Genomic DNA, 18,287 nt, shown 5'->3' on the forward strand with positions numbered 1-18,287 from the left:
GATTTTGTTTATTTATTCATGAGAAACACACAGAGAGAGGCAGAGACACAGGCAGAGGGAGAAGCAGGCTTCCCACAGGGAGCCGGAGGTGGGACTCCATCCTGGAACCCCAGGATCACGCCCTGAGCCAAAGGCAGTGGCTCAACCACTGAGCCACCCAGGTGCCCTGGGAGGAGAAATATTAGATCAAGGCTTGGGTTTCCAAACTCCTGGTCGGGCACAAGATGGTTACGGTGAGATGGTCCTTGATACCATGTGATTATTTCTGCAATCTCAGTTGCCTAAATGATTTTTTATTTGTTTGTGCCTTGAAGCATCACACATAGCAGAAGGGTAATTATTATTATTCACCAAATGACAGCAGATGTTCAAAGTCACTTAGGGCAGAATAAGCGTGAAGGAAGGACAACCAGCAGCATATGTGCTGATGTAATATCTATTAGAGTCCTCCTCCGTGGTTTTGCCAGGGAATGGAAGCGATCAACAGATCAGATGCTCAAGGCTGCAGAGGCTCAGACAATGCTCACCTCCACAGCTAATCACAGCAAAACAACTTAGTGGTTTTAGTTTTGCATTAGTGATTCTTATTTCCATTTAATGTGTTCATAAAAACCATGTGTGTACATTTTAATTGGTATGCCCCACTACAGAATAAAGTGATATAGGAAGACAAACCTGGACTACCCACAATTAATGGACTGTTTTGGCTTCATAAGACCCAGAACTTAGGAATCCCAATTGCAAAGACACAGCTAATGGAGTTGCTTTTACCCAGTTGCTGCAGCACACATTCCTGAAGCGTGGATATTTCTTAACTGAGGTCTTATTAAACCTAACAACTTTTTTGAAAAAAATTCTTATGACAAAGTGCAGATTATTAATAGTATAAAATAAATTCCTCAGGGAGTCTGTAGTCTGTGGACTGAACAGTTCAGCTTTGGTCTGTCTTCAAATTGCCTATCCCATAGAGTTCATAACCTGAAAGTGCACTGACCAGGTAAGGCTTTTTTACTAAATTTCCACTGCAGACTAAGAAGAGAAGCACTGAAAGCAGAAACCTTCTATTTCATCGTTTTGGCACTCTTGCTTAATATCACACCACAGGTATTGAAGAAGGTATTCATGGTGCATGAATCAAACAACTTTATGTCAGACTGATGAATAGTCAATGTATTGAACAAGAGAGTGTCCCCTGTGATCCTGAAACAGCTAACTGGGAAGAGGACTGTGGCTTTGGAGTATTCACACAAGGGACATGGTGAAAGTTGTAGATTATTCTAATTTTATACCTTTTAAAGGATTAATAAAACTTCTGGAGAAGACATAGAAAGCTATGGACTACAGAAAAGAAAAGAAGGATATATCCAATTAAGAACTTGGTTGCTAGATGATGTCATTTCTAGAGAATGGTTTAAGATTATCAAAATGATGAGCTCATACTGGAAAAGTGGAGCTCTAAGGATGGAGAAAATTCATTTGCTAAGAGATCTGCCGCTGGACCAGCTGAAAATAGACAAGGGATTCTAAAATATGTGAATATATTGTTACCCTAAACTGATCTAGAAGGGAATAACCTGGAGAAACTTCCAAATAGGTCATACTGGAAATGGAAAAAAAAAAGATAAATACTTAGGGTGACAGAAAATGACACAATTTGGTGATATGAATCTAACGATATTACTGAGATTTAGTATGATAGAATTGACTACAAGAATTTAGCTATAGGGATCCCTGGGTGGCGCAGCGGTTTAGCGCCTGCCTTTGGCCTGGGGTGCGATCCTGGAGACCCGGGATTGAATCCCACGTCGGGCTCCCGGTGCATGGAGCCTGCTTCTCCCTCTGCCTGTGTCTTTGCCTCTCTCTCTCTCTCACTGTGTGCCTATCATAGTAATAAAATAAAATAAAATAAAATAAAATAAATAAAAGAATTTTAGCTATAGAAAGGTATAGATAAGTATTTAATAGAACTATAATGTGAATCACAATCAAATTTAACATTTTCTAGTAGCCAAATTGTGTAGTAAAGAATTTGGCCTCTATCCAAGAGATGCTTTTGTCCTTGCTTCTTGGGTCAATTTATGTCATACCTGAGAGGAGTGTCTTTGTTTAGAGTGGGAGCCAGCCACAGAAGATATAAGGTGGGACCAGCCATACCCAGTAGTCTGAGAGTGGGGGTGGGCCAGGCCAGAAGGAATCAACTAGGTGATTTATGGTGAAGTCTTTGGGTCATAAGGTATCAGTTTACCTGGAGGCTTAGTTCAACCATGTAGGAAGTCCATCAATCAATCTTGTCTTTGTAAAAACACAATAAAAACTGTGGATACGAAAGCTTGGGTGAGCTCTCCTGGTTGGCAGTACCCTGTGTGATTGTTTATACGCTGATGCCAAGAGATGGTGGCACATGTTGACACCAGTGAAACTTCCTAGATTTTGCCCTATGAGCCTCTTTCCTTCACTGATTTTACTTTGTATCTTTTCCGTATAATAAACCATAACTATGAGTATGATAGCTTTCAGGGAGTTCTGCAAACTCTTTTAGTGAACCATCAAAACTGAGAGTGGTTTAGGAAATCCCTATGAACTTGCAGTTGATGCCTGAAGTGAAGGCTCTTTTCTCCCTAACATTTAGTTGGACTGTAACTCCTTGCAATTGGTGTCAGAAGTCTTGGGCACATTTGTCAGTCTGGAGGATTGTGCCTTCAGCTTCACAGTTTGCTAATTCTGAGTACGTATTAATGAAGTAAAATATAAAAAAAAAAGTCCATATGCCCAAAATATTATCATTTCAATAGGTAATCAAACAAAAAATACTAATCAGCATATATACAATACTAAGTATATTGACTATGAGCTACCATGTTGGACCAGGTAGTTATAGATTGTTCAAAAATAATAGAGCTCTAAGCAAAAGAGATCAAGTATTGTCATTTGTTAGGACAACATTACCTACCATAAGAGCTCATAAACCTGAAAGTTGAGGTGGATTGGAGGGTATCTGGGTACAGAGTAAAGGGGAATTTGAGAGTAAGTAACAGAAGACTGCATTCCCAGGTCAAGTATGTAGATTGTATAACCCTGAATGTGATCATGAGACTGGCACAGAGGCGGTATATGGCAGCAGCACTAGGGACTTTAGCCATCAGATCATCTTCTGATACTCTCATTAGCTAAGTGCAAACATAAGATAAACTCTTGCCATACACAAGGAATCTCTCTGTCTCTGCCTCTCTCTTTCCCTCTTTTATTTTAACTCTTCCCTCTTTTCCCTCCTTTTTCATTTTTTATTACTTCTCTTTATTTCCTTTCTTTCAACAAATACTTATTGACTGCTTATTTGTGTGTCATGTATTATTTTTGTCCTCACATTTTTGAGCCCCACCCCCAGTGGACATTTGACGACATCTGAAGACATTTTTTAGCTGTCAGAACTTGGGGCAAGGGTGCTATTGGAATATAGTAGGTAGAAGGCAAGTGTCTTGCTAAGTGACCTGTAATGTATAGGATGGTTCCCCATGACAAACAATTGATCCAACCCCAAGTGTCAGTAGTGCTCAAGCTGACAAGACCTGTCCTAGAATGTTTTAGAGATAAAGGGAACTACTTTTCAGGCATAATTTTGACTAAGAAGGAGAAAAGTAGAAGTTTATTTTATTTATTTTACTATTTATTTTTTAATATTTATTTATTTGAGAGAGAGAGTGTATGCATGGGGTCGGGGGAGAGGGGCAGAGGCAGAGAGAGAATCCCAAACAGACTCCCCGCTGAATTCAGAGCCCAAGGTAGCCCCAATCCCAGGACCCTGAGATCATGACCTGGACAGAAATCAAGAGCCTGATGCTCAACCTCCTGAGCTACCCAGGTGCCCCAGAAAAAAAGTAGAAGTTTAAAAATCTTTAGAGAAAGCAGTAATTAATAATAGTAATAATATAATAGCTAATGCTAGTGTGTTTACTATTTTATAGGAACTATGATATATATCGTATATTAACCTCTTTAATCTTTGCAACCTAGTAAATAAATATTCCTGTTATGCTCATGTTATGGTTGAGAACACTGAAACTCTTGCCTGCTACCTGAAACTAGGAGGGGGTGGCTTTACTATGCTAGAGTAATGGGAGAAAAGAAGAATTGAATCACCCAAATGTTTACCCTAGACACTAGAGATATGACTTTCAGAAAATGGAAGAAAAGATGGTGGAGTCTATGATCTGATGCTTTAACAGGGGATGTCTTATAGGATTCGGAGTCTCAAAAAACACATTCTAACAATGATTTAGAAAATGATCTCATTGAACTAAAGAGTGGCTGTTTTCAGGGTGGGGTGGCCCAGTCAGATAAGCAGGCTGACTGTTGGTTTCAGCTCAGGGGGTGAGATGGAGCCCTGGTGGGCTCTGTGCAGTGTGTGGAATCTGCTTAAGATTCTCTCTTCCTCTCATTCTGCTCCTCCCCTCTGCTCTCTCTCTAAAATAAATAAATCTTAAAAAAATAATGGCTGATTTCTAAGATATATTAATCCATTTTAGCATGTTGTAGCAAATGCTGTCAGTATCCTGGTTCATATCCACTGAACACATACAGTTCCTGTGCTTACAGACCTGACCCAAGAGCTTTCTATCATAAACCCCTGCAACTCTTTGCTTGAGACTTTTCTTAGGAATATGGAGAGTTCTCAGCCTACAAGAGGCAGCCTAGACTGTTTTTAGAATTGATTTCTTTGGTAGAAGGCTTCACTGATAGTTGACAAGAGTGTGTATAACATGTCAGCTTCCTTGGCATTCTGACCCAACCTAAGATGGGTGTTCTCAGATTGGGTGGGATTTGGAAAAAATCATGGTAAAATAAGAAATAAGGGACAGCCAGGTAAGGATGGATATGAAAAAACCAAAGAACTGTAAAATCTAGAATGAACTAAGGCTTAGGAAAATTGCTATAGATGACTGAAATGACTGTCTTATAACCTAAGGGCAGAATGATTAAAGAACTGAGAAATATTAGTTCCAATGTCAAAGAAACAGCTAATATTGCTTCTATTGTCTAAGAAAAATTACCTTTATTTTATTTTTTAAAGATTTTATTTATTTATTCATGACAGACAGAGAGAGAGAGAGGCAGAGATGCAGGCAGAGGGAGAGGCAGGCTCCATGCAGGGAGCCCCCCGTGGGACTCGATCTCAGGACTCCAGGATCACACCCTGGGCTGAAGGCGGCACTAAACCGCTGAGCCACCCGGGCTGCTCTACCTTTATTTTTAATAAAAAGTGTAGAATAAATTTCAATGACAGGGATTGAAACCCAAATTCCTTGGAGAGTTGGAGACTTTTCAGTCTGGAAGGGGCATTCCAGACATGTTTGAGTTGATCTCCACGGGGAAAGCCTTCACCTAATGATGGAAGAGTTTGTGCATGATGGCCGCGCTTCCCTGCATCTGAAATGTCCTGTGTACAGTCTCTGAGGGCTTCAGCAATCTAAATCCAGACAAATTATTCTGCATGAAACAGGAAACTTGAAGATGATATTGCTGACCCTCTGTCAGAAATCTTAGAAGAATCATGTAGAAAACTATGTAAAAATAATCTATATTTTCAGTAAGTGTAAAGATATTTTATTGATCAACTCTATTACCCCTACTGCCTCTGGACAGGATTCTAAAATGAATTATGAAAAGAATACTTTGTGAGCATGTGTCAAATAAGCTTGTAATCATTTGGAGCCTATGTGGATTATTTGACAATTCCTATTTTACCTGGATCTATAAGGAGTATAAGGGCTCAGCACTCTACCCATCCAGTGTCAGACAATTTGGTAATACTAATTATCACTCTGTTACAGTTTTTAAGTGATGAGAGAATTAGAAACATGTATCAAACCACAGACATGCTGTTGACCTCACAGAAAGATGGTGGTTAAAAGAGTATTACTTTTAGTAGTAACAGAGTATTACTAGATGGACATAAGTAACTTACCTTTTAAAAAAAAACAAGCCTCGAAAGAATTGAAAGGAGTGCATTTTGGAACTTTATTTCATTTTTCCTCCTGCTGATGGCTCAGAACTTGCTATACCCTAAAAGACCAAAGGAAATCAACCAGCAGTAAGAGAACTACAATAATTATAAAACTGTTTGAAGTGATTCTCATTGTATTAACTTCAGTAAGTATTAGTATAAAAATACAATTTAGGATGATGATTAATTCCAGTATAATATTAAGGATTGGAATGACTGGTGACAGAAATCATAAGTAATGGTATCCTTCTGTTACTTCTGTGCCCTGGTTTTTAATTCATTTAGTTTAGACATCTTTGCATTTCTTTTGAACTATTTGCAGGGAAGTTTCTGTGTGCATATTTATGATTTATTATGAGCCCTCTATACATATTAAATATTAATCTACTTAAAAGAACATACTGTTCTCACATCTTGTCAGACATATTCCAAAATAGGGGATGCAAGGAGTACAAACAGCTATGCTTCACATTGCTACATTATTTCCCTATGACTTATATCACAGTTTACTCATCTCTAAATGTCTGCATTTTTATTTCATTTTAAGCTTTTTTTAAAAGATTTATCTATTCATGAGACACACACACACACACACACACACACACACACAGGCAGAGACATATGCAGAGGGAGAAGCAGGCTCCATGCAGGGACCCTGAAGTGGGACTCGATCCTGAGACTCCAGGATCACGCCCTGAGCCGAAGGCAGGTGCTCAACGGCTGAGCCGCCTAGGCATCCCTTATTGTATTTTAAATGTCTGTATTTTTAGCATCTTCTGGTAGTGGTGGAAGAATGAGAGCATGGGTACTGGTGCAGATGGAGCTGGTTAGAGCCATTGGTAATTGTCAGTAATTTAAAAAATGAGATAGAGGAAATTAATTTAGCCACCAAGGGTTCAGAGATCTGCTTCTCATCAGCACATAACCCAGAGTAGGGCTGCAGCCAACTCAGTCCTGTCTTTTCATGTTAAGTCTCCAGTGGCTGAAAATCATCATCTCCTGAATGCCTGCGAGTGGTTTTTAGAGCTCCGTATTGCTCTTTAAGCTCCTCCCAACATAGAGCACATGTAGACAGAACCTGCTTGTAAGCAATCCAGCAATTTACTATCTCAGTCAGTGTTTTGTAGGATCTTCTTTTGATGTAAAATTGTCGAGCCAACAGGAAGGTCTTCCTTCGTCAACACATTTCAGCTAATTAAATGTCGTGTGCCCAGTGGACATATTAAACACTATGTGGGTCAGTTGTTTTCTGTTTCACTTTCATAACTTTTGTCAAAGCTCATTCTGAAGTCAGCCTGTAGCAGCTTTCTCACGTACACAGAAAACTGCTGGCTACTCAGCAGTGTTAGAAAATGGGGGATTGGATAATATGAGAAGTGTCTCCAAATAAAATTAACACATATCAATATACGAGTAACACAAAGATATTGAACAAGGCTTTCTTTTTTAAGTCAATGTTGCAGTTTTAAAATTGTAAGCAAAATTATAAGCCTTGTGTTCATCTAATTGAATCATTCTAAGAGTCAAATAAACTAATTCAGTGAATAAGATTTGACATAGAAAGCATTAGTCTTTCTCTTCTTTCTCTTGTCCATTTCCCCCCTTTACAGAGAAATCACTCCCATTACTTGCAAAAGTCTATCTATCTACCTACCTACCTACCTACCTACCTACCAACTATCCTGTCTGTCTTGGAGAGTGTGTATGTGAATAGATGAGGTATTTACCTGCTGTTTCTAAATGCTTATATTTGTTACTTTTTGATTTTTAAATTTTAGACATTATATACGGACTCCCAGCTATTGAAAGCAAAGGTTTAGTTGTGTCTTCTCTTGCTCCCATCACACAAACACACATAACTCTCTGTCTCTCTCTCTCCCCTACCTTCACTCCCAACCTGCTAAGGAACACTGCTATTGAGAATCCAAGGCTACTCAGATGCCCGTTCCTTTGTATAAGAACTCTTTCTTTTTCTGCCCCCTCTATGGAAACTTCTAGGATTTTATTCGTGTTCCTAGTTACTATGGGAAAATGTCAGGGAAAAAAATCTAGTTACTGCTGTTTTGGTGGAGTTTTTGAAGGAATAAAAAGTAGATGGGTGTGTGCAACTTGATGTTTTATTGGGGATCTTAATCTTTATGCAGTTATTCTTTAGAGACTGAAGCTGGAAATCCAGAGATTATCCAGGCTATGTTCAGGCTTTCTTGGGAAGCTCTTTGTAAATCCATCCAGTCAGATAGACATTACTCAAAATTAAAGCATACTTAAAGAGCAAGATTGGCTTTGTGATAACCATGGTTGAAATTGGATAATACATACTTGTGGGTTCAATGTACATACTCTTTACTATTTTATCTATTTGAAATTTCCCATAAGAAAAGGTTTTAAAAGAAAGCTATTGTTCCGTCCTCAGTAAAAGTGTTTCTAAATCTAAGAATCAAGTAGTTTTTTCCTTTAATTTTACCTGCCAGATGTGTTATATATTCAAAAGAATTTAAACTTGTTTCTCTGGAAAGCTGTGGACTTCAAAATATCCCAAGTCTTTTTGGATTAAAATCAAATTAACTTTCTGTTAGTCATGTGCTACTACTGCTATAGGCTTAAGTAGATACTTAGTTGGTTACAGTTCATTTTTGTAAAAACCATTTCTTTCTCTTTTGCTAGTAGCTAACTTAAGGTAGTCTCCTCTTCATCTCAGCCCAATATACTTCTATTACCCCAATTTAGGTGCTTGAATTTTTTTGCCATTAATGGTTTCCCTTCCATAGTAACCAACATGATGAGCTTAGAAAGGATTTTACTGTACCTTAATCAAATAAATTAAAGGTCACTAATAATCTATGTAGTTACAATTTGTCTAAGAAAAATATGTCTTCTTCATGGAATAAAATTTTATTTTACTATTCTATAAAATTTGAATCCTTAAAATATGAAATTTTTTTGATGCAGTATTTTACTCAGAATAGTGAAAAAAATGTAGTTATGATATCCTGTAGCAGTATTGCTAAAAGTAACTTTTTAGGCAATAATGCACCTGACCAAATGTAAGAAAATATGTCATGGAGATTAGGAAATTTTGGCTATTTATAGCAATTACTTTAGGACTTGGAAATTAGAGGCAATCAGGCAGAAAGTCAAGATAATAACAGTAGAGAGAAATGTCAAATTTATGAAAATGCTCTTACCAATCACACTATGTCAACATTTATTAACAAACATTCAGTTCCACTGGCTGCACTTAGAACTTTAGTTATGGTCTATTGTTTTGTCTCTTCAATTTACTTTGGTTTAATTGATCAAAACCCAAGTATATCTATAAAATGATATCTTTTCAACAGAAAAGTCTGGGAATATTGATGATTCTATTTTAAGAAAACATGTCTTATTGAAATGGAAGAATCAGGAAAAGTTGTTTGTTTGCTTGTTTTGTTGTTGTTTTTAATTTGGTATGTGGGAGATCTCTCAAAAGATGAGAATAAACTACCAGAAACCACCTGGTCAAGTGGTTCTCTGCCAGGGTTATTTAAAAATGTATTGGGGAATTTTTCATTGTTAATTTGACTGAATGGAAGGGGCCCTACTGGCATTAAGCAAACAGGGAACAGAGATGATAGGAATCCTACAATATTTAGGATAGCTCAGGAAAACGAGGAATTGTCTTTCCCAGTTTCTGATCAAGCAAGTTACCACCTAATGTTTGAATTCTTTCCACACTGTGGGCTCACTGTAGAATGATAAATAGGAAATTCAGCTTTTAAAAAAATTGGGGGATCCCTGGGTGGCTCAGTGGTTTAATGCCTGCCTTCGGTCCAGGGCGTGATCCTGGAGACCCAGGATCTGTGTGTTGCTATGTGTATGTGTACGTGTGTATATGTGGCTGGCATCAAGAATTCCAATGTTTAACCAAACTGGACTAGCTAGATGCCATAGTATATTTTGAAACATTGTTCAGGGTTGTGATTTAATATGACCCCTGGGGCTCAGCAAATTACATTCATTCTTTTACATATGTAGCAGGAGGGCCTTACTCACTCTTTCTTTCTTTCTTTCTTTCTTTCTTTCTTTCTTTCTTTCTTTCTCTTTCTTTCTTTCTTTCTTTCTTTCTTTCTTCTTTCTTTCTTTCTTTCTTTCTTTCTTTCTTTCTTTCTTTCTTTTTCTTTCTTCTCTCTTTCTTTCTTTCTTTCTTTCCTTTTTCTTCTTTCTTTTTCCTTCCTTCCTTCCTTCCTTCCTTCCTTCCTTCCTTCCTTCCTTCCTTCCTTCCTCTCTCTCTCTCTCTCTCTCTCTTTCCTCTTTCTTTTCTTTCATTCAGATTTTATTTATTTATTCATGAGAGACACACAGAGAGAGAAGCAGGCTCCCTGATGGAAGCCTGATGCTAGACTTGATCCCAAGACCCCGGGATCACAACCTGAGCCGAAGGCAGAAGCTCAACCACTGAGCCACCCAGACATCCCACTATGGTTTATTCTTTATCAATTTGCTCATCTTTGGGATCCCTGGGTGGCGCAGCGGTTTGGCGCCTGCCTTTGGCCCAGGGCGCGATCCTGGAGACCCGGGATCGAATCCCACATCGGGCTCCCGGTGCATGGAGCCTGCTTCTCCCTCTGCCTGTGTCTCTGCGCCTCTCTCTCTCTCTGTGACTATCATAAATAAATAAAAATTAAAAAAAAAAATTTGCTCATCTTTAAGATGTGAACCAAAGTCTGCAAGGATGATGATCTGCATAGTTAAACTATCTGTCCTAATCTGCTGGGGGAACATTATAGTTTCATACTATAGTCATTTAGTTGTTGTATTGCTATTGCTTTTCTTTTCTTTTCTTTTCTTTCTTTTCTTTTCTTTTTTCTTCTTTATTTTCTTTTCTTTCTTTCCAGATGAGGGAAGAAACAAGCAGATTCTGTGCTGAGTGAAGAACCTGATGCTGGCTCGATCCCTGACCCTGAGATCATGACCTGAACTAAAATCAAGAGGTAGACACTTAACTGACTGAGCCACTCAGGCACTCCAAAACTTATGTGTTTGTTTTTTTTTTTTTTTTTAAAGTAGGCTCTTCGCCCAGCCTGGAGCCCAACCTGAGGCTTGAAAACATGACCCTGAGATCAAGACCTGAGCTGAGATTTAGAGTCGGATACTTAATTGACTGAGCCACCCAGGTACTCCTGGTATTGTTTTTCTTTTTCTCACCATATTCTCTCCATTCTGGGCTAGCATCCATTTTAACTCAGGCTGAATATCATCCATTGGTGGTTCTGTGTGCTGACCACATGAAATGAAGATGTTTTTAATATAGCAGCACACATTTCCTCCTCTACGGTATTGGCAATTTCATATTCATTTTTGCTTAAGCTGGTCTCTAGGCTAGTTGATGAGAATTCATTCTCTGAAAGAACATGATAACTATTTTCTACTTTTTCCAAGTGAGTCAGACTGTGAATGCTGTCTTGTGATTTATTAAAACATGAAAAATATATGTTGGCAAGTAATAACATGCAGTAGATTTACAGTGGTGCATTCTAAATGGATACATCAGGACTTTGTCTTTTTTAACTCTCTGGTATCCATAGAACTAGACTTATTTGATAAATTCTTTAGATAAATTAAAAGAACCACTCCATGCCTGAGCTCTACATTTCATTTCCTTTGTCCATGTAAAGAGAGGCAGCCAGGTTTCTTTCTTTCCTTTTTCTTTTTTTTAAAGATTTTATTTATTTATTCATGAGAGACAGAGAGAGAGGCAGAGACACAGGCAGAGGGAGAAGCAGGCTCCATGCAGGGAGCCTGATGTGGGACTCGATCCAGGGTCTCCAGGATCATGCCCTGGGCTGAAGGTGGCACTAAACTACTGAGCCACCCGGGCTGTCTGGTAGCCAGGTTTCTATTGACAAGCTACTCACTCACCCCCACCCTATCTTCAGCCTAACTCAAATTATTTGGAAAGAGTAAACTCTACTAAAAACTCTGTTACCAAGAACAGAGTAATTGTTACTGAGAAATTCAACGTACTCTAAGAGCAAGAGATGCTAAGATTGGAATAAAACCACACACATGTACACACACACACACACACACACAGTGCTCTTCATGGTGAGGAAAGGTGTACAATTAGGAAATCTCAGGTAAAGAGAGAAAGCAAGAACATATCTCCAGAAGTTCAGTCTTATATCAGAAATGATTAGCTCTCATGCTAACCGTGTGCTCCTCTCTCCTTCCCAGCCTCTCTTGCACATATGATTCTCGCCAATGAAAGGTGAGTGTACCCCTTGCAGGATGAAGAAGAGCCAATGAGCCACTTCAGTCTTATGTTTTCCTATTATGGTGACCTCAGAGGTTGCATGTTCTGGATTACATGGTTATAAAATGGGAACAACCTAGATCTCGGAGTTATCGCCTGGAAGAGAACTGTGCCAATCTTGATCTTATACCAGAATAAGAAGTTATTTGTAACTGCAGCATGGCCTCTCCTAGCATAAGATGTCAGTCAACATTAAAGGGTTTAGGGATCCCTGGGTGGCGCAGCGGTTTGGCGCCTGCCTTTGGCCCAGGGCGCGATCCTGGAGACCCGGGATCGAATCCCACGTCAGGCTCCCGGTGCATGGAGCCTGCTTCTCCCTCTGCCTGTGTCTCTGCCTCTCTCTCTCTCTCTGTATGACTATCATAAATAAATAAAAAAAAATTAAAAAAAAAACATTAAAGGGTTTAGAAAAATAAAGGGTTTAGAAAATGAAAATGAAGAAGTGTTGATTCAGACACATCCAAATAAATGATGTAGAATGGAGTAGAAATGAGCTCAGTTTGAGAATTACAGAAATATTTTATTTTATTTTTTAAATAGAGAGAGATAGATCATTTAAGGACTTTATTTATTTTAGAGAGAGAGAGAGAGAGAGAGAGAGAAACAGAGTGTGGGGAGGAGGGGCAGAGGGAAAGAATCTTCAAGCAGATTCCCACCAAGTGTGGAACCCTACAGGGGGGTTCAATCCCATAAGATCATGACCTGAGCTAAAACCAAGAGTCAGAAGCTCAATGGACTGAGCCACCCAGGTGCCCAGAGTATTACAGAAACATTATAGGCAAAAATTGTTTTCCTTGGAAGCAAGATAGATTTTGTCTGAACCTTTGGTTTGTAGATGGAAATCAATTTTCCCAGCAAATTTCTCAGAGAAGAGCTTCACTGTGTTGGTATTTAATGCTTCTGTTTAAATTTCTTTAATTAAATTTTTTTTTGTTTAACATATCTGTGTGAAAGAGTCCCCAAACAATCACAGTCTCATAATCAATGATGACCTTTTGTGTCTATTTTGTTATAATCCTGTTCCTGTGTGCTAGGAACTTAAAGCAATGATTTTCTTACTCTTTTAAAATTCAAATCAATCTTCACTCTTATTGCAAATCACACATGTTAGGAAAATTTTGTTTAAAACTTTTTTAGTTTATACTTGATTGGGGCTCTTTCTTTTTAAGTTTATTGTTTTATCTTATACATATATGAAACCTCAAAGACAAGCTACATTGTTAGTTTTTAAAAAGTTTTGTAAGAGGATTTACTTCTATTTTAGCAGTTGATTTCAACTAATTATAGAGACAATCAGAAGATTGACAGAAAATTTAGAGATCCCAGATATTTTCACTTTAATGTTCTTTAAAACAAAATCTTACATTTCCAAAGTTACAAGAGGAAAGGATTCCCCTATTTTGTCCTCCTCAGAAGTTGATGGAAAGAATTGGCAAATGAATTAAGTCTGGGAAGAAGGCCACCTGGCTTTTGTACATTAGGCAAGAAGGAGTAAGTCAAGCCAAAGGGATTTCCCCATAAGGAGACAGTGGTAGTGAGGAGGATTCTTGAGGATGGATAAAGATAGGGAATATAAGAAGCTGGAATCTAGCCTAGATCCACACACAATTTGAAGAGTTTAATTTCACACCAAAATGAGCCAAGGCTTATTGGAAGCTTCACACTTTAGCAAATGTCAATTGAGTTTCAGATTTCAGAAAAGAGCTTAAAAGAAGAAACAGAGCATTGGTAATGATGGTGACTGGCTGGTAATGCCAAGCTGCTAAGTGATGGCCACACAAATTGCATTATCCTTCATCACTGTGTCAGTCTAATCATGCAAGCGTACATGTTTAATTTGTGAAAATTTGTAGTGCTAGAGAACATCATGTGTTCTGAGCTCTTTGGTTGGTCTTCATGTTGAAGATCAAAGACTTCATTAATGATTTAAGAAATATAGAGGAAATTGAGGGCTTCTTAAAAAGCATCTACTTAAAAAAAGTTATCCATTTATTTCATTCAAATATCTTGCAATCCACAATCACATAAATAACTAAAGATTCAGTCAAGTCTTGGTCATCAGCTATAACAATCTTTCCCTATAATAGCCTTATCGTAATAGGGTAACTTGACCATTTAAGGACTTATTTCTGGGCAATAGGCACAGGTGTTAAATCCAAGAACTTGGGAATTGAAAAGTAGGGGTAGCAAGGAAATGTCCAAGGGCAGGCTGGGAAGCAGATCCTCTACTGAGAAAGGGAACAAAGTTTTTAAGAGGGGGCAAACTTTCAGATTTAACTCCTATGTCTTGGCAGAGCCTTTAAAAAAATAACACTGGCAAACAGACAACTTCCTGTTTATCATCTGTCAAACATTTGATGTTTGTAGCTTATAAGGTACATCCCGAGGAAGGTTATGAGGACAGGGGGAAAATGTAAGAAATAGTTGGAGTATTAGACTCCAGTGGATGTTCCACATTGTTTATGTTGACTAGATTGAATTGCTGCTCTTCAGTGTAATAAACATTTAATATTACAGTTAAGTTTTAGTTCCAGTATTTTTTAGGTTCCAATGTTTAGTCATGTGTTTAGCAGACACACAAATATTGGCCCTTTCTTTCATGCAGCTGTTTTGTGGTTTTTCAGAGACTTTTCCTCAGAGCAGAACTCCTCTTCCTCGTGCCTTAATGTGGGAAATGTGCCCTCCACCACCAGAGAGGTGTTGTATCTCTCTTCAGGCTCTGTCTTCTGGTAGTTCATCCTACGCAAGGATTTTTCTCTGTTGGGTTGCTTTACCTCTCTTGGGCCTTGTGGGTAAGAAGAGTTCACGTAAAAGCCATGGAAGTCTGGCTCTCCACAGATCTGTTAGTCCAAATGGCACCCTGTTGCACCATAGCCCAGTCTACATGCCCTGCTATCAGGGTGGCTCCATGCAGCACTCAACTTCAGACTTCTCCAAGAGAGAGAGTCAAGTTATAGCAGCTTTGTGATCCACAAACTCCAAGTAGTACAAGTTAGTTTTCCAAGTATTTCTCTAAGTGGCCCCTAGTTCCATCTCACTTGGCTTGGTGGAGATGGAGCAAAAGGAAAGTGAACCACACAGCAAAGACAACATCTTCCAATGAACTTTCCAATTCTAATCTACTGCTAATGAATCCCCAGCCTTCTCTCATATGGCTTGTTGGTAGCCTACAGAGATAGCAGAAAAGGTTTGCAAATTCTTCATAAATTTTCTAACATACTTGTTTTTAAATATTGAGATACTAGCATCTATTGCATTTGTGCACTGTTGGTGGGAATACAAAATGGTGCAGCCACTGTGGAAAACAGTAAGGAGACTCCTCAAAAAATTAAAAATAGAATTATCATATGGTCTAGTAACTCCACTACTGGGTATTAACCCAAGAAAAATGAAAACACTAACTGAAAGAGATGTATGCATCCCTATGTTTATTGCAGCATTAGTTACAGTAATCAAGATATGGATGCAAACCAAGGGTCCATAATAGATGGCTAAAGAAGATGTGGTATACATGGTATATTACCAATGAAAAAGAATGAAATCTTGTTATTTGCAACAACATGGATGGGCCTAGGGGATACAAAACTAAATGAAATAGTTGAAGAAAGACAAATCCCACATGGTTACACTTATCTGTGGGCTTTAAGAAACAAAGCAAAAAAAAAAGAGACCAAAAAACAACCCAGACTCTTAACTATAAAGATGAATTGATGGTTGCCAGTGGGAAAGTGGATGAGAGTATAGGTGAAATAGATAAAAGGGGATTAAAAGGGGATCTTGATGAGCACTGAGAAATGTACAGAATTTATTATGGAAAAACATATTTATTGGCTGTGGTCTTGAGGTTTTTTAAGCTGAAACTAAAGAGAGAAAGTTTCATTTTAACCATTGGTTACACATGGGAAACTGCTTAAAAGAGATTTTAAACACTGAATGATAGAAGTGGAGGGAATAACTCTTTTTTTTTTTAAGATTTTATTTATTTATTCATGAACGACAGAGAGAGAGAGAGAGAGAGAGAGGCAGTGACACAGGCAGAGGGAGAAGCAGGCTCAGGCTCCATGCAGGGAGCCCAACATGGGACTCGATCCTGGGTCTCCAGGGTCACACCCTGGGCTGCAGGCGGCACTAAACCGCTGCACCACCGGGGCTGCCCCAAGGGAGTAACTCTTAAACAAGAGGCAGAGGGAAATGGAATAATAATAACTAAGTTATAATGAAAAATAAAATTGATGAATCCAAAAGAAGGCAGAAAATGACAAATACCAAAGTATAGAAATAAGAACAAAATGAGACATATATCTAGAAAGATATCTGTAAGCACAATAAATGTGACTAGATTAACTTGCCAGTTAAAGAAGAAATGGCCAAATTTGAAAAAAATCTAGTTATGTTTTTTTTTTAATATACTTAAACAGAAAAGTTGCAACTGAAACAATAAAAAGGGTGCAACAGACAAATATTAAGCAAAATGAGGATGGTATGTTAAACTCAGACAAAACTGATTTTAAGGTAAAAAGTTATCAAGCTATTAAGACATTTATGTGTGGTACTGGAATAGACAGATGGAATAGAGATTTCAGAATCAGACTCAGAAACCTGGCATATGACAGAGGTGGCATTTCCTATCAATAGGGAAAGGTTGACCTAGTTAGAAAAAAAAGGTGCTCAAAGAATGATTCACCCATAAGAAGTAAAATATATATTGAATTCATACCTCCCATCATACCAAGGGTCAATATGAGAAGATTAGTAAAACCTACTGTACAAATTAAATCTTTAGATCTTTTAGAAGTTATGAAGAACTTCTCTAGTAGAAAATATAGTCTAATAAATCTAGGAGTGGAATATAATAAATAGGACCCCAAAAGAATACACTATAAAGAAAACAAGTATTACAAATTAAAATTTTAAAAAGTACATCATGAAAAGATGCCATCATAACAACAGAAAAGTAAAAACGTAAGCCATACACTAGAAGATAATTTCAATGCATATGATCAGAAGAGAATTAGGAAGCAGAATTTACAAAGGCTGTCTATAAATCATTAAAATAAAGATTAACAACTCAATACAAAAACATGACAAGGTATCTAAACTTAAGAAGAAATTAAAATGTCCAACAAACATGTGAAAATATGTTCAGCCTAACCAGTAATCAAAAAATGCAAATTAAAACCAGAATAAGATACAATTTTGCACTTATTAGATGGGTAAAAACAAACAAAAACCCTTGAAGATACCAAGTGTTGGAGAGGATGTTGTACAACAGGAGCAGTTCTAGTAGTAGGAATACCTATTGATAAACCACTTAGGAGATTGTTATGGACTGAATGTTTTCCACCAAATTCATATGTTGCAGCTCTAATCCCCAGTGCTGTGGCATTTGGAAGTGGGGCCTTTTGGGAAATAATTAGGTCTAGATGAGATGCTGCAAATGCCCTCCCCTCCCCCACCCTATAGGGTTAAAGTTCTTGTAAGAGGAGGAAGAGAAAAAAAAAAGAAGAAGAGGAAGAGATATAAGGGCTCTGCTCATATGAGGTCACAACAAGAAGGTGGACATCTGCAAGACAGGAAGAGAACTCTCACCAAGAGCCAAATAGGTTGGCACCTTCATCTTTGACTTGTTAGCCTCCAGAATGGTGAGAAATAAATTCCTGCTATAAAATTGCCCAATCTATTGTATTTTGTTATGATAGTTCACATTGACTATTAGACAGAGATCTATTTCACAATGTATGGTCCTGTTTAAGGTGCACAGATACTACGTGGTGGATATAGTGAAGACACCATAACATTCCTTTCCATGTTGGTGTACTGTGTGCTATTCTGTTCTGTAAAGCTTGAGAGCTAAAATCAACATTTCTCAGACTCTTATCAAGTTGGAGCTCTAGAAACACACTAGGTTTTGTAAACTGATATAGTTGAGCAATATTTAGAGAGTAGAGGTGATACGGGGCAAATTTTGAAGTATTGTTTTTGGCAGGCAAAGTC

The 18,287-nt window shown here is 38.0% G+C and overlaps 1 long non-coding RNA gene across 3 annotated transcripts in view; it reads left to right on the plus strand.

Moving 5' to 3' along the window:
• Nucleotides 1-18,287, plus strand: part of LOC118355021 (uncharacterized) — a 93,913-nt gene that overhangs the window by 28,774 nt on the left and 46,852 nt on the right. For all 3 annotated transcript variants that reach the window (XR_007411362.1, XR_007411361.1, XR_007411360.1), the window contains exons 4-5: nucleotides 10,876-11,154; nucleotides 12,215-12,248. This is a non-coding gene — a long non-coding RNA (uncharacterized LOC118355021). The remainder of the gene's footprint in view (nucleotides 1-10,875; nucleotides 11,155-12,214; nucleotides 12,249-18,287) is intronic.

Source organism: Canis lupus, chromosome 6, assembly GCF_003254725.2.
Source record: "Canis lupus dingo isolate Sandy chromosome 6, ASM325472v2, whole genome shotgun sequence".
Taxonomy (NCBI): domain Eukaryota; kingdom Metazoa; phylum Chordata; class Mammalia; order Carnivora; family Canidae; genus Canis; species Canis lupus.